Source organism: Capra hircus, chromosome 7 (genome assembly GCF_001704415.2).
Source record: "Capra hircus breed San Clemente chromosome 7, ASM170441v1, whole genome shotgun sequence".
Classification (NCBI taxonomy): Eukaryota; Metazoa; Chordata; class Mammalia; order Artiodactyla; family Bovidae; genus Capra; species Capra hircus.
Window position 1 is genome coordinate 57,128,465 of NC_030814.1, and position 25,722 is coordinate 57,154,186.

The window sequence follows — 25,722 nt, forward strand, 5'->3', positions numbered from 1 at the left end:
AATTCTGAGAGAGATGGGAATACCAGACCACCTCACCTGCCTCTTGAGAAACCTATATGCAGGTCAGGAAGCAACAGTTAGAACTGGATATGGAACAACAGACTGGTTCCAAATAGGAAAAGGAGTATGTCAAGGCTGTATATTGTCACCCTGCTTATTTAACTTATATGCTGAGTACATCATGAGAAACGCTGGGCTGGAAGAAGCACAAGCTGGAATCAAGATTGCTGGGAGAAATATCAATAACCTCAGATAACCTCAGATATCAACTATACCTCAACTTAAAATTTTTTTTTTTTAAACTGTATCTATAAACAAAAAACCCTCTTTACTTACTACATCTAACATCTCCCTGAAGGGAACTGACGATTGGATATGTATTCTTTCAGACCTTTACTTTACCTTTACAAATATGTGGGACCATTCACATGGGCAAATACACATACACTATTTTTTTATATTAATAAAAATCACATTCTATATCACTGCTACTTGAATTTTTTACTTATTAATAAATCAAAGTTATCTTTCCATACCTGGACATGCAGGGGTTTGTGAGGTATAGAACCTGGGACCAGCAGACCTGAAGCCCAGCTCCCCAACTTATAAGCTATGTGGCTGTGGACAAGTTACTCAACATCTCTTTTCTCATCTATAAAAATATTCTAATAAAAGTAACCAGAGGATTGTTGTGAAGGTTAAATGAGTTAACATCGTAAATATATAAATATTATAAAATATATAAAGCACTTAGGATAGTGGATGGAGTAAGTTCTCTACACATTGGCCATTGCTATGATTTACTCTGCTTTTTCTTTTTTAACGGACAATTGTATTCCATCATCTGGTTAAACCATGAATTATCAAGCTGACCCCCTGCTGAGAGAAACAGGCGATTTCCTACTTTTGCAGAAGTGGGAATTTGTGAACACAGGTGTTTGTATACATGGGCAGGCACACTCTAAGGTAGGTTCTAAGGCATGGAATGTCTGCATCAAAAGTCTCTCATTTTATTTGAAAGATGGTGCCAAATTTCCCTCCAAAAGGCTGCACTACTTTACCTGCCAACGAATGGTGTATGCGTGCCCGTCTCCAGGCATCTTCTCAACACTGGCTGCCTGGGTCTTTGGCATTCTCACTTCTGCAATCAACCTTCCCTAAATGAAAGCTCAATCAAAACCACCAGCTAGGCATTTGTCAAAGTCCCTGGGACACCTAATCCCTGTGTCTTTTCTAAAAGGAATCAGATGTTTTCTCGGCTCTGACAGACCCTCAGTTGCCTGGACACAGCTCTGGGATAAGTTTGGAAAACACAAATAAAATGTTCCCTAGCATCCTCCAGAGCAGCTCAAGGGGGGCCATATGAGGCCCCATGCTCTGCTCTCTATTACATGCAAAAAGAGTTTCAGTCTCAGCTGGTGTTTTCCTGGGTGGAGATCAGAGCCAACATTTGCATACAAATACTATCCCAGGGCTGGAGGGAGAATAGCATTGGGCTGGAAGCAGAGGCTCCAACATCCCAGTTGTCTTATTAACAGAACAGGGTTGGCAGGGGTGGGGGGTGGGTACCCCCATTCTTTCCCTGAGCTCTCCATCAAAAGGGAACCATCCCAGCACAGGCACTCCCCGTGGGCCAGCTTGTCATAAAACAGAGGTGGAAGCTTGTGGAGGGCTTGGCTAGAAATCTATGCCAGGCAGAGAAAAAGCAGGGCAAAGAGGTGTGTTCCATCTGCAGGGCCGGGACTGGAGTCTTGTCACCTGCTTTGCACAGCTGGGTGAGTACCCATCTGCAGCCACCTGGCCCTTTAGCTCACAGCTCCTGTCAATGACAAGGTGACCACTCACTGGTGGCCCCCTCCAGCCTCATCTCTATGGTTCCGTAGCACAGTGACTTCCAGCTGTGCTCAAGGACCTCTCAGAATCCAGGGGAGCTACAAAGGAAGGGGCTCCTGGTGTTCTCAGAAGGTAATGTCAGTAATTCCGAGGGTGGCCCCTGCTAAACCCTAGAGCCAGTCATCTTCCAGACTTGATTTTTCACGCTATTTCATGGCTCAAAACCATTCATTCACCTTGGTTCTCCCAGCTCTCTCCTTGCCTCTGACCATCCCCCAGGACCCAAGTCAGGTCAGAGAAGGGGAGAAGGCAGGTGAGTCTCTGAACAGTGGGCTCCACTGGTCAGAGCGAATTCCAGATATGAGATCCAGGGACCCTGGCTCACATCCATAATGGAGGGAATAACGGAGACGATTATCTCAGGTTCTTGGAAGTGAGTTAAGCTTCTCTTCTTATTCAGCTCACATGGGAGGGTCAGCAGGAAGGAAAGGAGGCATACAGACCCAAGGTCTCCCTTGGGTCTGACCAGAGGCAGCGTGTAGTACAGAAAAGGGACTTAAGCTCACTGTGCCCAGGATTCCTTTTCTCTGAGAGCCTGAGGCTCAACACCCAAACATCCTGCTATTCATTAAACCCACAATGCTGATGTATGAGTATGCACTATGTGTCCTGGACACTGTGGACATGGCAATAAACAGACCAGTGCCTCCCCTCATGGAGTTCACATCCCCAAAGAGGTAAATACTAGAATGAATGTCACACTTACTCCTTAGTAAGGAGTTCAGGGAGGTTCAGGAGGAATCAATAACCCAAGATCACACAGCTCCCAAGCAAGCTGCATGACTCCCAGAGATCCTCTCTTAACCAGAACATGAACAACGGCTAACCAGGTGCTGGCAGAGCTCAAAGCCCTGAAGCTTCAGAGTCCCGGCCTGCAGCAGCCCCTTTCGAAACCCTACGAGGGGGCCTGGAAAGAAACGTGCTCACATGATCTTGGGTTTCTCTAAGTTTTGCCAAAGTCAAGTCTAAGCCACAAAGGGAAAGGGCACTGTTGTGCCTCACCCATTTCCCTCTATCACTCCTGCCTTCATGCTGGGTGATGTTCCAGTGGCCCAGGGCATCCAAGGACTCTTCAAGTAGGAGTCAAAAATGATTTGAGGCTACTGGTCTATGTTTCTGTGGTTCACCATCCCCTCTTACGCATCCTGAATTACTGCTAATGTCTAGTGCAGGCCCAACTCCCAGGAGTCCTCCTCTACACAGGGCCCACTAGCCTCTTCCTGAAGCCACAGAAACATGTCTGGCAGCACCCAACACTGACATGTGTGGTAGGGAAAAAGGAGAAAGGCTGAACATGTACAGCGTCAGACACCAGCCTGTGGGAAATGCTTCTAATTCCTAGACCTGTAAAATCCAAAGTGGAGGATTTGGTTCGCCTAGTCGCAGGAAGTTCCCTTCTGTCAGAAACATGCTCCATGCTTACAATTATAACATACCAGAGCTTCTTTTTCATTTTTGATGGGAACTGTATAAAACAGAATTCACCAAAATTCCTGTTTATGAGACATGAACAAGAAGTAGCACTACAAACAGTGTGTGTGAATTTGTTCATTTTCCACAACTAAACTAAATGACAACACCTGTGTTGATAGCAGCATTATTCACAACTGGAAAGATGTGGAAGCAACCTAAGTGTCCATCCACAGATCAATGAATAAAGAAGTTGTGCAATGTATATACAATGGACTACTACTCGGCCATAAAAAACAAAATAATGCCATTTGCAGCAGCATGGATAGACATAGATATTATTATATGAAGTGAAGTAGGTCAGAAAGAGAAAGACAAATATCATATGATATCAGCTGCATGTGGAAACTAAAAAGATACAGATGAACTGACTTACAAAACAGAAATAGACCCACAGACATAGAAAACAAACTTATGGTAACAAAGGGAGGAAGGACAGGTAGGGATAAACTAGGAGTTTCAAATTAACATATACATCCTACCATATAAAAAATAAACAAGAACCTATGGCATGGCATAGGCAACAATACTCAGTATGTTATAATAACCAAAAATGGAAAAGAATCTTGAAAAGAATAGATATATAGATATATGTATAACTGAATCACTTTGTTGTTCTCTTGAAACTAATTCAACATTGTAAGTCAACTGTACTTCCATTAAAAATTTAAAAAATAATAACAAAAAGCAAATTTTGATCAACCACGCCAGAGAAAAGGCTGAATTATCTTTTATTCTTGTTTCATACAATTATTTTAGAAGTGTTGTTTGTTTTTTGTTTGTATGTTTGGCTATAGGATCTTAGTTCCCCAACCAGAGATCGAACCTGGGGCCCTGGCAGTGAGAGTGTGGAATCCTCACCACTGGACCTCTGGGGAATTCCCAGAAAATTGTTTTATAAAACTGTTATCAAAGGAAGAAGTGATCACAATGAGTATGAAGCCAGAAAATGTAGGAATGGAAAGTATAATAGAGCGTGCCCAGCAGTTAATTGACAAAAATGTTCTGTTACGTATTCTTACAGTGCTGGAAGTATCTGGTAGCTTTTCAAATATGTAACTTGTTGGGCCTCTTTTCTCTAAACAAATATTTTTAATACTGGATTCATAATTTTGTATTATTTCTCATATAGATGGCTCTCAAATTGTACAAGCTTCAGGTCCCCATAAAACCTTGATCCTCCCCTACAGCCATCATCTTCTAAACAGTTCTGATGTGCCAGGAACACTGATAAATCCCTCTTCATGGATTATCTAATTTAATCCTCAATTAATGCACTGAGGTAAACTAAGCCTTGAAGCATTTATTCTACATAATACAGTTCATGCTGCAGGGTTGAAACAAGGATTCAAAATCACACAGCACAGGAGCAGTCCTCCACACACAGAACAGGAACTATTATGACCAATGGCTATTTCTTCCCCAAGCCCAACTTTCCTCTATAAAAAGTTGAAGGGGTAAAAAGATATTTAAATCTTTGTACATGCACAGAGGACGCCTGTAAGCACACACAGAGTATCAGTAATAGTGGCTGTCTCTGTGGAGGGGGACTGAGATGGGAAGGAGACACCCCACTTGAACTTTCACGTTTTTAAACAAGTTAATGTATGAGGAGTACTTGGCACAGTGGCTGGCCCATGGTAAGTATTCAATAACTGTTAACTATTAGTTCTTATTACTGTCAATGACTTAAATAATTTTTTAAAATCGAGTGGTGGGCCCTGCTGTCTAAAGTCCCTTCCAGTTGGATTTATGTCTGTTTTACCTAAGAGTTCTCAGCACTTACCTGAGCCAGGGGTTCTAATGAACTATTGCATCCAATACGTCCTGCATCTCTATGAAGTAAGTACTGTTCTCATTATCTTTTTCAAGTTTGGAAACAGAGGCACAGAGAGATTAAATAATACAGTCCAGGTCACAACAGCCAGTGTGGCAGAGGCTAGGATGAACACCCAGCTGAGTGACTCTAAAGTCTGACAAATATAGAGTGGCTTCACTGGACTCCCTCCTGGGATGTTGGGTGGGATAGGGGAGATAGGGACGGACCCCAGCATTTTTTACTGCTCCTCTGTGTGCCTCACATGAGCTTCATGTGTGGCAGGACAGCCTCTCGGGGTGCAGGACAGCCTCTCGGGGTACAAGACAGGGAATTGCTGTGAAGACACTGAAGATGTGATGGCAGCAGGAAAGCCCTACGGGGCTAATCAACTAGACATTAAGAGGGAAGAGAGGCAAGGATGAAAGAGGAAGGAAAGAAACTCTTGTGAAGCATCTACTCATGTCCGGCAATGGACTCAGCTATTTCTCACCTATCCTCCCAAGGAGTCCACACTGTCCTGCTGCCCACTTCTAAGCACAGCAGATAGGCTGGGAGTGTTCCCAAAGCTCCTAGGTGTGGGTCCTGAAAACCTGGGCCCACGGGCCCATAGCGACAGCAAAGGGCATCCCCCAGCCCTACCTTCTTGCCCTGCCCCTCCAGGCTTTTCTCATCTCCTGCATCCTAAAGCAAATATTTCTACACTGCATGGCTCAATTCAGCAGGCCTCAGTGAATCTTTGGGGATGGGAGGTCTCTGGAGTCAACTTGCCAAAGCGGGGACCCTTCCCCACAGGGAGAGAGAAGTGGGTGAAACCCGTGAATTCTGCTGCACATACAGTCACAGACCCAGGAGCCTCGAGGAGTCCTTTTGGATAAATCTGTCTTAGACACTCCACTCAATTCAGGAGCACTGACCTGAACCTATCAAGCATTGGCACCTCATCCTCTGTCTGAACTGTAAGGGATTCACCTGCCTTGCACCTAGGAATGAGGTGGTCCACATAAGTGTCTCAGACTGCTAAGGGCTCCCAGCAACAGTCACCTAGTAAAAGTTCTGATCATCATGGCTGTGTGCCCTTGAGCAAGTCACTTGACCTCTTTGATTCACTGTTTCCTTTTGTGTAAAATGAAGATTACAAATTCATGTTTCTTCACAACAAAAAATGATCCTCCAGCACATGCTAGATTGAAGGTACTGTGAAGAGAGGGAATAGTATGACTCACTTCAGCATCTCCTTCAAGGTACCTTCCTAACAGGGTGTCTTACTCCAAAGAAGAGGCTCAGTATAGATTTGCCCGCTCAAGGCAGAACTGGGTAGTGGAAAACAGTATGTGCTATGGGCTGTCTAGACCTGGATTCAAATCCTGCCTCTGCCATTCACCTCCCCTTAGAAGCCTTTCAGAGAGTTCCATGTAGCTAAACCCTAGGGGGAGCTGTTCTTAGTCTGTTCCTGGACTGAGGCTCATTGGAGCCCTGACTGTCTCAAAGATGAGTTGTAACGATGCAAGGCCACTTGAGTGCAAAATGGGCTAGCACAGCGTGGCTCCGAGTGTAGAGAAACTCAGTCTACAGAAGGTATAAATTAAAAGAAGATGTTAAATTCACGGAACAGCAAATCAGGTCTTACTATTCAAAAGCTTGAAGAATTTTGCTAATACGCAAAGATAATACTGCAAGTTTGTAATTTCAGGGATTCACTTTTTCCTGGTTAACAGGAAAACTTGTATGAACCTTGATTTTTTGTTTTGGGGTTTTTTCCCCCATTGTGAATGTAAAAATGGTTTCATTAGTAAAGATATATGAATTTTTAACACCCCTCTCCCAAAATGGTCTATTTCATTCATATATAAATGAATCTGAATCTTCATTTTATTTTGATAAGCTGCAGAGCTGCATTAACAACATTTTTTTTTAAAGTTTGGCTTGTCATCCTAAGAACTGGACGCTGTTTGTCAACTCTTGCAAAGGACTCCAATCTTCCTACTGTGAAAGAAAAATGTGCAGTGACCACTGCTTGGACTCAAGAAAGATGTTTACAGCACTGCTCCAGACGGCAGATGAAAGCCTTCTTGAAGACTAAAGGGAGGAAACTGAGCTACCATTTGCATCCTGGCCCAACAAGACAAAAACCCACCACTTCTTGGAAGTGTTTAGGAAACAAGTTATTTTCTCTGTCAACCACTCTGCCCTTCTCTAGAAATAGGTTATCTACATGGGGCTAGCCTTGGTGTAACAGCTGTGTCTAATGTGCACTTGTATACCTAAAGTTTACCTGGGAAGCATCCCCATGTATCAGGAAGAAAAGAGGCCTAGAGGAGATGAGCCAGAGGAAGAGAAATGCTACGATGGAGGAGAAAGGCACCAGGAGTCTGAACGCCAACGCTCTGGTCTTCAACTCGCCACTTCAGACCTATGCTTGGCAGGAAAACCTCCTGCCATCTTCAAGATCAGATCCCCTACCAGTAAGATGGAGATAGAAATTCTTCTCCTGTCTACCTCAAGAGGACTGATTCTCCTCTGCCTCCCTCACCGGAGCTGAGAGCTGCTGCCATGGGCACCCAGCCCCACACCTATTACCCCAGCTGAAATAATGACCAGGTAGTGCAGAGCTGCCAGCTCGAGTTCCTAATGTTGAAATGACCCAGCGGGTATGCACTCCATGGGTTCCTCCCAGCTGCAGTGTGCTCCTGCTTCCAGCAGCCTGAACCTACTGCCTGCACTGCTCTGCAGCCCCTGGCCAATGACCCTGCCCACAAAGGCCCAGAGGAGAAAATGGTTACACAGTTCAGGGCATCCTATGTTCTCATTTTAAACAGTAACTAGGAACTCTATCAAGGCATAAGGGGGAAAGGTCTAGACTATAACGCTGAATGAATAACTGTTGTAGAAATCATACACTAAGTTTAAAGGCTTTGGATGGAATCAGACTTGGGTTTGAATCCCAGTTTTGCCAGCCATGACCACGTGGCCTCTTAGAGCCTCAGGCTTCTCATCAAAGTAATAGGGATAATAATTCCGTCTTTCTAAAGTTACTTTGAGATCAAGTGGAAAATACATAAAAGGTTTAGCACAATCCAGGCTCCTGATGAAAGAGCTCACAATATATGGATGTGTATGAGGATAAAGATGAGAATGGATTTCAGGCAAAAAGCGCAGGGTCCTTCAGAAAGAAAAGGACATGGAGACCAGTGTGGAGATTCCTTAAAAAACTGGAAATAGAACTGTCTTATGACCCAGCAATCCCACTGCTGGGCATACACACCAAGGAAACCAGAATTGAAAGGGACACGTGTACCCCAATGTTCATCACAGCACTGTTTATAATAGCCAGGACATGAAAGCAACCTAGATGTCCATCAGCAGACGAATGGATAAGAAAGCTGTGGTACATATACACAATGGAGTATTACTCAGCCGTTAAAAAGAATACATTTGAATCAGTTCTAATGAGATGGATGAAACTGGAGCCGATTATACAGAGTGAAGTAAGCCAGAAAGAAAAACACCAATACTGTATACTAACACATATATATGGAATTTAGGAAGATGGCAATGACGACCCTGTATGCAAGACAGCAAAAAAGACACAGATGTGTATAGCGGACTTTTGGACTCAGAGGGAGAGGGAGAGGGTGGGATGATTTGGGAGAATGGCATTGAAACATGTATACTATCATGTAAGAATCGAATCACCAGTCTATGTCTGATGCAGGATACAGCATGCTTGGGGCTGGTGCACAGGGATGACCCAGAGGGATGTTGTGGGGAGGGAGGTGGGAGGGGGGTTCATGTTTGGGATCACATGTACACCCGTGGTGGATTCATGTCAATGTATGGCAAAACCAATACAGTGTTGTAAAGTAAAATAAAGTTAAAATAAAAATTAAAAAAAAAAAGAAAACAAACTTAAAACCAAAAAAGAAAAAAAAAAAAAGAAAGCTGTGATACATATACACAATGGAGTATTACTCAGCCATTAAAAAGAATACATTTGAATCAGTTCTAATGAGGTAGATGAAACTGGAGCCGATTATACAGAGTGAAGTAAGCCAGAAAGAAAAACACCAATACAGTATACTAACACATATATATGGAATTTAGAAAGATGGTAATGATAACCCTGTATGCGAGACAACAAAAGAGACACAGATGTATAGAACGGACTTTTGGACTCTGTGGGAGAGGGAGAGGGTGGGATGATTTGGGAGAATGGCATTGAAACATGTATAATATCATGTAAGAAATGAATCACCAGTCTAGGTTCGATGCAGGATACAGGATGCTTGGGGCTGGTGCACTGGGATGACCCAGAGAGATGGGATGGGGAGGGAGGTGGGAAGGGGGTTCGGGACTGGGAATTCATGTACACCGGTGGCGGATTCATGTTGATGTATGGCAAAACCAATACAGTATTGTAAAGTAAAATAAAGTAAAATAAAAAAAAGAAAGAAAGAAAGAAAGAAGAGGACGTGGTGAGTTTTATTTTGCTTTCCATTTAAGATGGTTATATCTTAATAAAATATACACAAATATCAACAGGACTAGAATCTACTGGAACAGAATAATACAATTAAATTTAAGATTCCTCTGACCCACAACCCTGCCCTTCTCACTCAGGCTAGGAAGTGATATTCCTAAGAGGTCTGCTCTTGGGACAATTTCTATAAAAATCAGAAAAATATGGAGCCTCTGGAGCTTCCTGACCCCAAGCCCATGCAACACTTCAGCCCAGCTGGAAAAGGCTGTAGTCAGTTTTCTTAAGGAAATCTTCTACGTCCAAGAGGGGACAGGAAGTGAAGCCGGAAGATGAAGAGCAGATTCACAACTGGACAACAAATATTAGCGTTTTGGGTAAACACTCAGAGGTACTCTCAGAGCTTTCCGCGTTGGTCCCAGAACCAAGGTGTAACATCCTCAGCAAACCTCAAGGCTGTCCAGCCAATAACATCTAGCCAATGGGTTCCCAGTGCCTGTGTTTGGCACCAAGCTCCAGCAGGACAGTCTACAGCAGGCAGAGTGTGTTCAATCAGAGGCAGATGACTGGGAGGGGACTTGATCTGTTCCTAGACAATTACCAGTAGAGACAGGATCATTATTTTCATTCTATGGAGTCAAGAGAGACAGGACAAATAACAGGTCTGCCAGAGAAGCAAGGGTTAAAGGGAGGGGGAGAGAGGGAACCAACAGAGGACGACCCCAGGCCCGCCATGCCCACTGAACCATGATGCCAGGGAATATGAGTAAGGACCAGAGGACATCATATGCTTGTCTACTAGATGGTGTTAGTGGTAAAGAACCCATCTGCCAATGCAAGAGACCCAAGATATATGGGTTCAATCCCTGGGTTGGGAAGACTGAGGAAACAGCACCCCACTCTAATATTCTTGCCTGGAGAATCCCATGGACAGAGGAGCCTGGCAGGCTGTAGTCCATAGGGTCGCAAAGAGTCAGACACAACTGAAGTGACCACACACGTATGCGCTGCTGGTTGAAGTAGAAACTCCTTGAGGAGAAAGTACCCCAGGCAGAAAGAGCTTCATCAAGACCTCATCGAGGGACTTCCCTGCTGGTCTTGTGGCTAAGATTCCATGCTTCCAATGCAGGGGTCCCAGGTTCAATCCTGGGAACTAGATCCCACATGCCATGACCAAGTAAGCAGAGTCAAGTAAACAAACAAACAAACAAAAAGGCCCCATCTAAACGGCTTAGCATCAGGAGAGATGCACTAACCTGGGGACCCTCTCACTCTCACTCCTCTCCCAGCACGGCCTCCTTTTCCTCTCTAATAATAACAGCTCATGTTACTAAGGGCCTCTTTCTGCCAGACACTGTGCTAAACCCTTGGCATTCATCATTGTGTGTCACTGTGCCAACAACCTGGGAGTTAGGGACCATTACTATTCCATCTTACAAATGAGGAAATGAGGCTTGGAGAAGGTTCTAGGACTTGCCCCAACTGGTAACTGGCAGAACCACCAAACCCAGACCCCAAGCTCTCAACCACTATACATTTTCCCTCTTTTCATCTCCTTTCTTTCACCTCTGTTTATGCCAAAAGCTTTTAAGACCCTCTCCCTCACCCCAAATTAGATCCCGTATCTTCTGAAGGGTTTCGGGCTACACAGGAGGCTGACCTCTGAAGAACAAGGCCCCTCAGGTGGAGGGTTACTGTTTCTGAGATTTCTCAAGAACAGGAAACTTCCCATACTGCCTGCAATAAACCCAAGCCTTCCTTCCTTTGTGATTTCACCCCGGGAGCAACACTCCAGGATGACTCATCTCAAGACCGGCAGGAGATCTCCTCTGGAGACTGGCGGTGACCTTGGCTGGGCACTCACATCCTGCGCCTGTTTGTCTAATGGGCAGCCCCAGCCTCCCTGCCAGGCTTGTTGTGGAGTATCAGGGCAAACACAAAGCATGTGGAAAATCATTTTAAAAAGAGAATGCAAAATACCAACAGTAGTCCAACTCCCACCTACATCCCACGTACCAAACCCTTATCTAAATCCCCTCTAATCTGAATTCTAGCTTCAAGAGTTCATCCGCATTCCTGCCTTCTCCTTATATACAGGCAAACTGTGATTCCTAGAAAAACAAAATGTGACATGGATAATAATCCTTTTTTTCCCCAAACAGAGTAAGTCACTCCTTCAGCTTCCCATTATTCTATTACAAGCACACATAATACTTGGAACAGTTAACAGTCACAGAGCCCTAATTAAGTGTGTATTATATATATATTTTTTTTCCCTCACTTAATCAGTTTAGGAATGTCTATAACTAGCACCACTTCACAGACGAGAAATATGTTGAGATCAGTTGATCACAGAAACTTAAAAAAAATCAAAGTCTAGATGTCAAAGCCTAGATTCCAGATCAGCTCTCTCAAGTCTCCACCACACTATCCTGCCTTCACTGGCTTCCTTTTAAAATTATAAGGCCAAACACTCTCTCACCACCTCCCCTACTTGGTTTTTCTCCATAGTTCTTAGGCTCTTTAGTAATGAACTTACTGTCCTGCCCCTTCCCCAGTCAGGTAGACCATAAGTCCACATGGCCAGGGACTTATTTGCATGTCTTGCCACTGCTGGGTCCCCTCAGTGCCCAGAACAATGCCTGATACATAGCAGGTACTCAATAAATACTTACTGAAGAAATTAATCTGGCCATTCCACTCTATTTCCCTCTATTTTAGATTTTAGCAGCAGTCTGTTCATCTCAGTCCCCAACTACCTCTCACCCTCCTCAGAGTCCAGAACTATACTTTGAACATAGTAGAGTATTCCAAAATACTTCAGAGGCAGGACTGAACTCTTTCGTTGTGCTTTTGGAAAAGTGTGCTGGGGGTGGTCTGCTGTCTGGGGAATTCGCTGTCTCTGCTCACCACAACAAAGAAGATGCTCAGGGGGAAAACTGAGGAGACCTAAGAAGCACGTGGCCCTGGGTCCAGCCCTCCTCATCCTGCCACACGTTGCTGATGAACTGGCAGGCTCACAGCCTCATGCACAGGTCCCATCCCTGATTTTCATGTGCTGTGTTTCTGACTCATCTTCCCCGGACTCTGGGAAAGCATTCTGCATGCAGCTTCACCAACTCTTCTGAGCAGCCAGCTGCTGGGTGGGAGTTGGAAATGATATGGGAGGGGGAAAGGATCTAATTAAGCAGAGTAGGTGATAGTGTCAGGAAGAAAAAGCAAGCAAGTGGCAATTTGGATATCTGCCTGCAAATAAAAGAGATGACTGCCGTCTTCTCTGCTGGCTCCCGTCTGCCCTATAAATCTCAGTTCACTAATCCAAGTGTTTTCATTATCGCTGTATAATACAGCGTGCTGTGTCGGGCCCCGTCATAGGGAAATTAAAACCAAGGAGGGGGCTGGAGGGATTCAGGCTACCCCATTCTTCCATTTCTCTTGTTTACACTAATCTGATGGTGTTTTTCCCTCTTCTGCCATAAACACAACATGGGATGTTTCCAGCATCTAATAGATTACCTTCTTCCACTCATAAAATGGAACTTCAGACCCTGAGCTCAACCCCAGAACCATGCAACTGAGGGGCCAGGAGCTACCCTGGCTACTGTTGACGCTGCTGCTGCTGCTGCTAAGTCGCTTCAGTGGTGTCCAACTCTGTGAGACCCCATAGACGGCAGCCCGCCAGGCTCCCCCATCCTTGGGATTCTCCAGGCAAGAACACTGGAGAGGGTTGCCATTTCCTTCTCCAATGCAGAAAAGTGAAAGTGAAGTCGCTCAGTCGTATCTGACTCTTAGCGACCCCATGGACTGCAGCCCACCAGGCTCCTCCACCCATGGGATTTTCCAGGCAAGAGTACCGACACTTACTCCCTACAAAATCTAAGAACCAGGTCATGGAGAGTTCCCTGGTGGTCCAGTGGTTAGGACTCTTGGCACTTTCACTGCCATGGCCCAGGTTTAGTCCCTGATCTAAGAACCAAGATTTTGCATGCACAGAGAAGAAAAAAAAAATTTTTTTTTAAAAGCGGGTCATAAAGTAAGTACCAGATCCATAAGAAGAGTCCCCGAGTAGGAGGCAACATGATGGTTAATAGGAGCATTTGAATTTCATCTCCACTACCTACTAGCTGCATGGCACTGAGCAAATCACCTAACCTCTCTGAACCTTGGCTACCTCTCTGAACCTCAGCTTCTCCAAATAAAATTCAGCAATAACGGGATTAAATGTAGAACATAAGGCACTTAGCACAGTACCTGACACACTCTAAGTGCTATGCAACCTACAACTCCCAACCTTCACTGCTCTGTTCCTACTGCTGAAGCAAACTTCCAAAAAGCTGCATAGCTCAGCCCTTCCCCTCATCTCAAACCTCAAACATCACTTTATCAACGAGCCTTCCCTTACTACCTTAAATAAAATAAAATACTACTCCCTCACCTCATACACACACCCTCTTCATCTTGGTCCACAGCACAAAACACTACTTGACATTTTACACACACACACACACACACACACAACACACACACACACAGTTTGAACAATGTGGGTTTGAATTGTGCAGATCCATTTATACACAAATTTTTCATTATAGTATCTGTATTTTTCTTTCAGAGATCTTTAACTAAGTGTGGGGCAAGTTTGTGTTCACTTAGAGATCATAACACATGGAATTCAAAGAACTACAGTTTGAGTCTTGATTCTATCCAAACTGTTTCAGGTTCTTGTGCTTAGATGAGTCATTTATCAAATCCTTTGTTTTTGAGGCAAAGATAAGTAGTATGTGGATTTTCTACTGAGTGCGGCGGGTAAGGGCTCCTAACCCCTGGGTAAAGGGTCAAATGTACATGTATTTCTTTTAAATGTATATAAATAAGTGTATATAATTTTTTGTATCTTAAAAGATAAACTCCAAGAACTGTTAACTGTTGTATCTCCAGCACCTATAAAAGAGGTTCCTGGCATACAGTGGGCATTTAATAAACATTAACTGAATGAATAAACAGAAGTTGTTTTTCTGATGACGATGACGAGAAGGGCCACAAGAGACCACACAGGCCAGAGTTCTTCACAGGGTAGGAAAACTGAAGCTGAGAGACACCACATGACCTGCCCTCTGGTTCTAGCCTCCCTAGAACTGTGTGGTGGTGGAGGCTGGGAGCCCTGACTCCTAGTGCCTTGCTCTGCCTCGAGCCAGCCTGCTCAGACCAACGACTCAGCTTCTTGGTACCCGGTGCTCCTCATCTGTGGACTGGAAACAATTAAGCAGATGGCTCTCCCTCCCAAATGCCCGGGACCCAGATGCCCAGTGACTGGCAATCTATAAAAGCAACAAGGACAGGTGGAGACACCGCAGCCGCTCTGGAAATCCATCAACAAATAGGGTCAGTGCTGAGGGACCGCAGACAGCTGCAGCATAAAGGAGCCAAAAGCCATTGCACTTCTCTCTCAAGTCCACCAGCATCGAGGACCCTCTTGGCTTTCTGCACCAACTAAAGGCAAGCACTGCAGCTCTGTTTCCACAGTGTCTGAATGACTCCCTCTTACACACACATACATGGACCATGTGGGGAAGGACAGAAACCCCAGCTACAACATTCCTAGGGGCACAACCTCTCTGGGAACTAACTTTTCATCTCTTAGAATCCACCACAGGATCAAATGAGAAAGCCCAGAAACAGCATGTGGGCAGTGCGTAGCACAGAGCAGGTACAGGATGCCATTAACTGTTCTACAAGACACTGATGAAATCCAGAGGCAAACACTCCTCCTCCCCCCACCCACCTCCACCTCACCGCCTCTGAGCTTAGAATCCAGGGTCTTGAAATGAAGGGGGCTATTTGGCCTTAGGAATCCAGCACCAGGGAAATCTTTTTCAAGGATCCCATTTTCCCATTCAAGTAGAGGGGAAAGAACTAAGACTCCACACCAGGGCCCCTCCTCCTCCAAGACCCGAGAGTACAGTCCCAAAGACAGATTCCAGCCTGAGGGTGTCAGCCACTCAGGTTTTTTGGATTTTTTTTCCCCAGAAAGTGGGACCTGACCCAGAGCTCCCTGGAGGCTGGGGTAACAAAAGACACAACAAAAATCCCCCGCGTCCTTTTTACTACTAGTCCCCTCAATCAGATTTAAAGCACCAAAGAGGGACACCACCAGTAATCAGAGTGAGGACTAAATGAGTCCAGTCACTTTCACCTTACTCTGTGTGAGTTGGTCATGCAGTTTCCTCATGTGCATAAAGACCATAGCAATGCCAACCTCAAGGGAATATTGGAAAGATGAAATGAGAAAATCCGCTGCGCATCATACCTGGGACTTTAGCTGCTGCTCTGAATATTTAAGCCAGTGTCAGAACCATAAGCATTAATTGCTCCAGAAGAACACTGTGTGCAACAAAGGCAACCTTTCCCTAGACCACAGACCAGACTGGACCACCCCACCACAGGCCCAGGTTGGGAGCAAACTTGAACCGTACCAGAGGCTTCCAAAAATTATACCAAGACATGGGGGGAGGCGTCGGGAAAGGTAAGAATGGATAAAACCACAGGTGTAATTAACCAAGACCCTAGCAGCTCCTGGAAGGGTGCGGGGGTGTCCGGTTGGAAATGGTGGGGGATGTGCCTCTTGAAACAACCTGGTCTTAACCACCGGTTACACTGGACTTCCCAATGGAAACGGCCACGATTGAAGACCTGAGACTTCTATCATGTTCTGGTGGCAGTGTGGCCGTGGGGTTACAAACATAAGCTCAGGGTGAATTAAACTTCCTAGGTAGGTGCTCAAAGAGTCCCCGGAAGGATCCAGGAGCTGGTGACCATTCAGGTATCCGGTAACCTCCCTGGGCCTCAGTGCGCCCCCCCCTCCCCCGCCACCCCCGCGACTCTGGAACTAATGATCACTGTGACTGCAGGGAATCCAGAGGCTCAACGCGGGGTCATGCTCAGGTTCTTCCTGGGCCGGGCCCGCGGTGCCGGTGTGGGTGTCATCCGTTCGAGGAGGCAAGGGTGGCGCGCGAGACTGCACATGAGCTGAGGCCCTTTCTCTGTGGCAGCTGCTGAAAAAATAATCAGAAGAAAGCAACTGGAACGCTAGCGGGGCGCGGGGCGGGGGCTCTTCCCGCAGGCGCCCCGGAGCCGGCAGGGGCTTGTGGCCTGGCCTGGGAGGCCGTGGAGAGGGCGCCCCGCGGGAGCGCCGAGGCCCCGCTGCGCCCGGCCGGGCGGGGGCGGCGGAGGCGGAAGCGGGGGCGGCTGGAGCGCGGTGGGGATGTTTAAAGGAAATTTACAATCATTTCCTCTCTGTGGTTTGGTGACAAATCAACAACATCCTGTTCTTTTGTGAGGCTCTGGGCGCCTGTGAGGCGGGGGCAGCGCTCCGGCTCTTAAAGGGACACACACTGGGCTCCCCTCCCCCTTCCCCTCTGGCTCCAAAAAAAAAAAAGAATACAGCCTCCCTAAGGCGCCACCTCCCGGGGCGCGCGCTGCCGGAATGCGGGGGCTACTGCGCGAGGCGGTCCCTCGGGCTACGACCCGGGCACTGTCCCCTCCCCTGGGGCATCCCCCCACCTCCCGTCCCCATCCCAGAACGGAGGTAAAGGCAGCAGCGGAGCACCCCTCTGATGTCGCAGCCCGGAGCTATGTCCCGCCAAGGGGACACGCAGCGGGCAGAAGGGGACCCCTCCCCCCAAGCCCCGCCAACGACGTTTCCCTTCCCTTCCCCACCCCAACCCTGGGGCAGCGCCGTCCCAGCCTCGGACCTCAGGGTAGTTTTTATCCCTCTCCTCCAATCCCTTGGCCTCGAATTTTTCCACCCCTAAACTCTGGATTTATGGTTAAAATGTCGACGTACGCACACAAGGTTTATAAAACGCCAAAGCAGAGAGGCTTCCCGAGCTGCAGGAGTAATGAGAATCAGATGGCTGGGACAGAAAAATAAAATATATTCAACTGCCCTCCCGAGATTTCGTTCATTCAGTCATTTAATGAGGGCTGGTCACCATTCTAGGCCCCTGTACAACAGCAACAAGATAACAGCGGTCCCTGGCCCCAAGGGGCTGAGATTCTTGAATGAATGAACAAACGAATGAACAGGATTATTTCACATATTCCTAAGTGCTATGATTAAAGGGTCATATTTTCTAGAAGAGCAGCTTCTGGTCTGGAGAACTCTCTGAGCAGGGGACAATCTGATGGGACCAGAAGGGGGGGAAAAGCACCGTTCCTGGTAAGAGTTAGTTGAGGGGTCTATATAGCATTCTCAGGAAAGAGACTGAAAGTTGGGGCAGTACCTGAAGGGCTTTCTTAGTGGCTCAGCTGGAACACGCCTGCAATGCAGGAGACCTGGGTTGGGAAGATCCCCTGGAGAAGGGAAAGGCAACCCACTCTAGTATTCTGGCCTGGAGAATTCCATGAACTGTATAGTCTATCCAGCAGCAAAGAGTTGGACAGAACTGAGCGACTTCCACTTTCACTTGAAGGGCACGCAAAGAACAGATTTTCTTCCTGAGGACAAGTCTTGGAGGTTGGCACCCAGGATAAGAGAGACCTGGGTCCTTGTGGTCAGGCTGTGTAACCTGGGCAAGTCTTTCCCCACTCCAGGCCTCATCTGGAAAATGAGATCACTAGACTAGAATCAGCAGTTCTCAATCCTGGTACATATTAGAATTCCCAGAGAGATTTTCGAAAACCTTCAATCGTCCCGTCCCGTTCCACCACAGACCAGCAGAATCGGAATCACTGGTAATGGAGCCTGGCTGGGCCTGCCTGCAATGCAGGAGACAGGGATTCAGTCCCTGGGTTGGGAAGATCCTCTGGAGAAGGGAATGGCTACCTGCTCCAGTATTCTTGTCTGGAGAATCCCACGGGCAGAGGAGCTTGATGGACTACAATCTATGGGTCGAAAAGAGTAGGACACCACTGAGAGACTAACACTTTCACTTTCAGGTGAGTTTAGTGTGCAGCCTGGGTTCGAAGCCAGTGATCTTGTTTGGACTCAGGGTATAATCATTCCCATCAATGAGTACTGAGCATCTACTACATAATACACCAACTATGCTATGTATATATTGTAAGTTACCAAAAAAATAAAAAAGACAAGTTACCCTACCAAATTAGACACATACTATTATCCCCATTCCACAGATGAGGAAACTGAGATAGAGAAATAATATGAAATTCGGTCAAGAGCACCTAGCTAATAAGTGGTCTTGCCTGAATCCTCTACACTAGAATGCCTTTCCAGGGAGAAACAGCACATCTGTAAATAAGGGAGATGTTAGTCACACAAAGTAGCTACCAAGAGAGGAACACAGAGTACTTTCAGTAGGAGCTACTCATGCATCTTGGATAGAGGCAGGAGACTGGCCTGGATGACCTCTGGTGATCCTGACAGCCCCAAGGTGTGCATGCCCAGAGTGGAGGTCCCAAATGATAGAGTGTGACTCTAAGACGACAGCCTTTCATGTTTCTCTAAATTGATCCTCCTAATCGTTTTCAAAGATATTCCCATAAAATGTGCAGCTTTTTAGCTAGACAGTGGAACCATTTGGCAAGGTGAGGAAGAGAGAAAAGAGCTTCCTGTGTATCCCAGTAGGGCGAGGATAGAATACACTCATCTCCACACTCTCCCATATGGTGCCCACCACTGTCCTTTTCACCTCTTGACCACCTTCCCATCTGTGCAGTTTCCTGAGGCAGGACCCAGACAAGGGTTTGCTAAGTGGGAGCTAAGACAGGTTCTCAGGAGAGCAAAAGATCTGTCAAAGCAGAGATTAGAAAAAAGAAGCTGGGGACTTTCCTGCTGGTCCAGTGGTGAAGACTCCACACTTCTACTGCTGGAGGCATGGGTCCAATTCCTGGTCAGGGAACTAAGATGCCACATGCCACATGGCAGAGCCAAAATTAAATAAACAAAAATAAAACAAAAAGGAGAAAAAGGAAGTTGATCCATTCTTATTGTAGAATACTGTGCTGCCGTCAAAAAGCAGAAGAGAGCTGTGTGGATAGACTAGAAATGTACTTGTAATATACAAGGTACAGACTAGGATCTTCTCACTGCTATTTATGTAAATGCCACACACACAGGAAATCAGCAGAACCATTTGGAAAGACAGACATCAAACTGTTACTAGTAATGCCAGGACTGGTGCGTGGGGGCAGGGGGCAGTGATCAGGGGAGGGGAGTCAGGGAGTGTGTTCTGTTAATGATATACTTTTAATTTCTCTGTATTAATATCCATATTATTTAAATTGTTGACAATAATCATGTATTAATTTTTAAAGATAAAGATACTTCTAATAAGGGACTTTCCTAGTGGCTCAGATGGTAAAGAATTTGCCTGCAATGCAGGAAACCTGGATTTGATCCCTGGGTCAGGAAGACCCCCTGGAGAAGGGAATGCCATCTACCCACTCCAGTATTCTTGCCTGGAGAATCCCATGGAAAGAGGAGCCTGGTGGGCTACAGTCCATAGGCTCACAAAGAGTTAGACACAACTGAGTTGGACACACTTTCACGAAAGAGAGAACATAAAAGCCCTCCCTGGGCCTTGGGAATTCCACCCAGGGTACACCCACAGCAAAGCCATTTTTCACTTTTGGTAATCTCATTTGGATGTAGATTGGTACTTTGTTTTTTCTTTTATTTATTTATTTGCAGCACTGGGTCTTCACTACTCTGCACAGGCTTTCTCTGGTTGCAGCGCACAGGCTTCTCATTGTGGTGCTTCTCTTGTGAAGCATGGGCTCTAAGGCAAGTGGTGGTGGTGGTTTAGTCACTAAGTTGTGTCCAACTCTTGCGAGCCCAGGGACTGTAGCCCACCAGGCTCCTCTGTCCATGGGATTTCCCAGGCAAGAATACTGGAGTGGATTGCCATTTCCTTCTCAGGGGACCTTCCTGACCCAGGAATCGAACCCAGGTCTCCTGCATCACAGGCAGATTCTTTACCAACTGGGCTATGTAGGCTTCAGTAGTTGTGACTCCTGGGGTCTAGAGCGAGGGCTCAGTAAACCTGTATTAATGCTATGTTTTCAGAGCTTTCTAGCTGGGGTTAATGGTCCCATTGCTCTTCAGTTGCTTTGTCCTCAGTGTCAGGTCAGTGGCAGTCTCTTACCTGGTCAGCTGCCTCCCGTCCAGCTAGGGAGGGTTCCTCGGCATTTCTGGGTTACAGAAGATGGATTTGAGATCTGCCAGCTCCAACTGATGTAAGAGATGACAGAGTTCATTTGAGAGGCCATAGGTGCTATTTGGTGGTGGGGATGGGTAAAGGGCGTGGCACTAGTGTTCAAAGGCTCTGATTTCTCTGTGCGTCTAGGTTGTTGTTTTGGCAGCTGAGAAATGGAATCTGACAGACCAAAACCTTAAGAGAGATTTGTGGACAGAACTTTATTCCAGAAAGCCGAATGGCCAGGGGCAGTGACCTGCTGTCAACATTCTATGCAGAATTGTCCCCTCCAGGGATAGCTCAGCAAGTTCAAGGTGACCACTGTCATGCTCTAGGGAGAGCTGCATGGCCACTCTGTGCCTCCTCTTAATCATGTTTTCTCAGATCTTTGTAGTTTACGAACACAATAATGTTGAGGTTAAGAGCATCAGCTATTAAAAGACAGAGAACGTAGGTGGGAATCTCAGCTCTACCACCCTCACTTAGCCTCAGTTTCCTCTTCTTTAAAACGGAAATAATAATAGTACTTACCTCATAGAGTTGTTCAGTGAGGATTAAATGAGATAATACAAGAACTGTCCTAAGACCTGGCACACACAGTCAATGATAATTACTGGCTTTTACAACTAATAACAATAAGATCCAAAACAGTTACTAACTGTATCTTTAAATATGATACAATAAGCACAAGGCTTCCCTGGTGGCTCAGAGGGTAAAGAATCCACCTGCAATGCAGGCGACCTGGTTTTGATCCTTGGGTTGGGAAAATCCCCTGGAGAAGGGAACTGGCTACCTACTCCAGTATTCTTGCTTGAAGAATCCCAATGGACAGAGGAGCCTGTCAGGCTACAGTCCATGGGGTCACGAAGAGTCGGACTAATAACAATAAGATCCAAAACAGTTACTAACTGTATCTTTAAATACAGTTTATTGTTATTAATAACTAATAACAATAAGATCAAAAACAGTTACTATCATTAAATATGATACAATAAGAATAAGGAAGGTTACTGAGCTTAGTGGCTCGATGAGGTTCACACATTTACTAGCTTACACAGCTCAAACATAAATCCAAATCTTGGACTCCAGAATTAGAAGACTTCCAGACCTGTGTCCACTAAAATCCCACATGGTTGAGCCACGGCTACATTCAAAAATTATCACTTCATCAAAAGTATTCAAGAAGGCCCTATTTACATATGCCCTTGTGCTGGCTTCAGTACAGACAGGTCAAGACAAATGAAATTCCTTCCTTCCATTCATCCGGGCTGGGCCATCTTTGAATCTTCTCAAAGCCCTTAGAATAGGAATCTTTTCTTTCTTTCTTTCTTTTTAACGTCTACTTCCTCCTTCCTCTGTCTAGTTATGAGAAAGAAAGTTTCTGGGGGTAGGAGGTTTAAACTGATGGGCCATTAACAGCAGAACAAAGCAAAAGGAATTTTCCAGGTCACCAGCCAACAACTTTAGAGTGGTGTTTAAAATTCACTTGCTTAGGGGGAGGGAGAGAGGTTGGCCAGGAGTGGGTGGGGAAGGATTTCTCTCAGCTGATGGGGAACTGAGTAACGCCCTCTTTTATGGCCAGTAAAACCAGTAAACACCATAATATGCTGCTTGGTTTCTGGGCTGATCTTTTATCATCCAAACCTGAAATGCAGATATAACAAAGAAAACAAACGTCTGTCTGCTGAATCCATAAATAAAATGTTCTGCTTAGCTTCAGATTTAGGGAACACCTGGATTCCTGCTCTGGCTTTGACCATTATTTGCTAAAATATAACATAGCCATAAATTTCTTCTGAGCCCACTGAACAGACACACATGTATTCTCTCTCTCCTCCCTCCTCCCTTCCCTTTCTGTCTCTCTCTCTCTCAAACATACACTGCCTTATTCCAGCTACAGAAAAGTTCAACAGGAAAGCATCTCTGGTCACCCGGTGATGGCATCTTAAAATTTTATTTCCGGGCAATCTGAAAGTCACTGGAGAGAGCAGCTTCAGCACTTAATTGGTAAGCAGATTTGTTCTAGCAGAAATGTTCCCCTAGGGGTCTCCTTTTCTATGGAAGAAAGAATGACCATCAAAGAGTTTGGTTGGGATTTGGAAGCTGGCCCTTACCTCCCTATACTAATCCCTCTCCCACAACGCACTGCTCCAGGAACTTTCATAGCCCTGTGGCCGCCTGTATAGGCCTTCACATTTCTACAACCTCTTGACGCTGGGAATTTCTGAGGACACTGCCAAACTGCACAAGGCTACTGAAGAAGTAGTTACACACATTTTTAGGTTGCCCTAGTACAATGACTTCCAAATTCTTTAAAACTCAGCAGCATCCTATTCAAAGGAATACAAAATATGAAAAACCTTAAAACTGTTGTTCCTGGTTGAATCCAATCACAATGTTGCTCAAAGATGTCCCTAGAATTCAAAGGTGGGGGGAGCACTATTTTAGAATATGATTCTATTACTACTTTAAGTAATTCTGTCATTATAATGAAGTCCCAACTGCTCACTATGTCTCCTTTTTGATTCAGCCCTTCCTACCTGAGGTCCATGTAGTTATTTCCATGGTGTCTATCCTCTTGCTTTATTCTTTGGTTTTGTCATTGCAGGTACTCCACTAGCTTCCTGGGAAAAGACACATGGGAGATAATTTTTCGCCACCCTGTATATTTAAACATGCTTTTTCCTTTATTCTTTCTTCACAATTTGATACGTAGTTGTGCTAGGTATAAAATTCTAGGTTACAAATCACTCCCCAACAAGTCTAGGCCTCCCTAGTGTCCAGATCTTTGAACTAGATATCCCCTTTGCATGGAACACATACACTCACCCTCACTCCCGCCCCTGTATAGCTAACATCTCATTAGTCTTATCAGGGACATTTTCCTGTCCAGTTACCTGCCCCTCCAAGATCAGAACACCTCCTACTTGTTTCCACAATACCTGGTATTTACCCTTTACTACACTTATTACACCATATTATCATTACCTACTTACTTGTCTATGTCCTCCTCTAGTTTGTGAACATAAAGGCTAAAAATACAGAGCCACAGTACCACTCAATAAATATTTGTAGAGCAAAGGAATAAACAAATGGTTGTGGTGCTTTTTATTACAAGATACAGTTTATAATAAAGTATTTGACAAACACCCTTAATGCTTCACATTTTTCAGGTACAGAACAGAATTGGTCTTGGTGAAGAAATGCCACCTTGATATCAGGAGCAAAGAAAGAACCCTTATGATTTGTTATTCAATATCTGTCTTCCATGAGGACAGACACCGGGTTCGCCTGCTCACTGCTGTGTTCCCAACAACCAGACCATAAGGCAGCTTAATAAACAGCTGCTGACTGAATGAACCAGTCCAAAGGAAGTCCTATGTATTCTACAACTAAGAAAACTAAGTGAGAAAAAGTCCCTAAGCTGTCTTACAATCTTGGGAGGAAAAAAAGAGGTTTGGAACAAAGACACAATCCATCATCTTCTCCCACATCATAGCAAACCAAAACCCTCTCCCAATTCCTTTTGCCAGATATATGTGTTCCCTTCTTTGGACACCTTGATTTGAAGCCCTGGAATTATTTGGCTCAGACCTGCTCCTTCATAGTCTGTTTCTTCTCAATCATCAAGTCCTGTTGCTGCCTCTTCCTTCATAAGCAGCTTTCACACTGGCCCTCCTTTTTCACTCCTCTTGCTGGTACCCCCCTCAAGGCCCCTATCACCCCACACCTAGGTTTTCACATGGCTCTCTCTTTCACTGTCACTTTGACAGCTCTATCAGATTAACCTCTCTGAATCATCACTTTTCATAGTGTCTCTTCACTGCCCAAATCGCCTTTGGAGGCTCTTTCTTTCTTTCCACATTGAGTTTCGACTCTTCTTCCAGTTTTCAACCTTCAGGATGACTTCTATTGCTCTCTTTTCCCTCTCTACACATCAGCGCACTCATCACACATGTACAGCGTTCATGCTGATTAGGAAGATGCTTCACTGTCTCAGAAACAGCAGAAAAGACTTCTGCACAGTTTGCACACCCTCTCCGCTGGAACGTCCTCCCCATCCCTCTCTTGATTCCATCCATCCTTCCAGGCCTGGTTGATATCTGTCCTCCTCCAAGATGCCTTCGTTGACAACTTCAGGCCCTGTTGATCTCTCCAAGTTGAAAATCCAAACAGAGCTTATCAACTTTGCAGCCCAATTAAATCCAGATGACTGCCTTATATAAGTCACTATACAGTCTACCTAGGTTGGTGTGGTTTTCTCCAACTAGCCTGGGTGCTCCTTGATGGCACAGTAAGGATGTCCTGTTCTTCAACCTGAGAGATCCTAAGACCCTTAGAGCTCAACATGTAGTAGTACTCAGGAAGTAATACTGCCACAGACAGACCTGGGTTAACCCCAGCCTAACCAATTAACTGTACATATTTGGGAGAGTGATTTGGACCCTCTGAGCCTCAGAGCCCTCAACCTCAGTAACAATGGGATAAGAACAGTGCTACCTCAGAGTTGTAAAGATAAATTAGGTAGCACTAAGTTAAGCAATTTGTACATTACTTTGAAACATGGTAAACACTCAATATATGTTAGCTAGGGTTATAAGAGGCTCCAGTCCCTGTTCGTGAAGTTGAACTTTGGCCTGGATCTTATTTTAGACTTACGGTCATGAGTCAGCCTGGCAAATAGGATTTCCTGCCAGTTCCTACCTCTGTGACCACCCCTGGGTGGTTAAAGCGTATCTCTGCAAACAGTGGCTAGGGTAAGTTCCATCATGCAAGGTCATCTCAGGCCCCACTGTGTTGTTCCTCCTGCCCTCAATACTCCTGAATTCAACACTGAAATTGTTTTCATGTCTTTGGCTTGTGAAACTTCTTAGGCCTTTTTTTCTTCTACTTTCCTTTCTCGTTCTCAT

At 45.4% G+C, this 25,722-nt stretch overlaps 1 long non-coding RNA gene across 1 annotated transcript in view; it reads right to left on the minus strand.

Moving 5' to 3' along the window:
* LOC106502360 overlaps positions 1–25,722 on the minus strand; it is a 293,538-nt gene that overhangs the window by 243,842 nt on the left and 23,974 nt on the right. Inside the window, exon 2 of the long non-coding RNA XR_001295918.2 lies at positions 23,353–23,436. This is a non-coding gene — a long non-coding RNA (uncharacterized LOC106502360). The remainder of the gene's footprint in view (positions 1–23,352; positions 23,437–25,722) is intronic.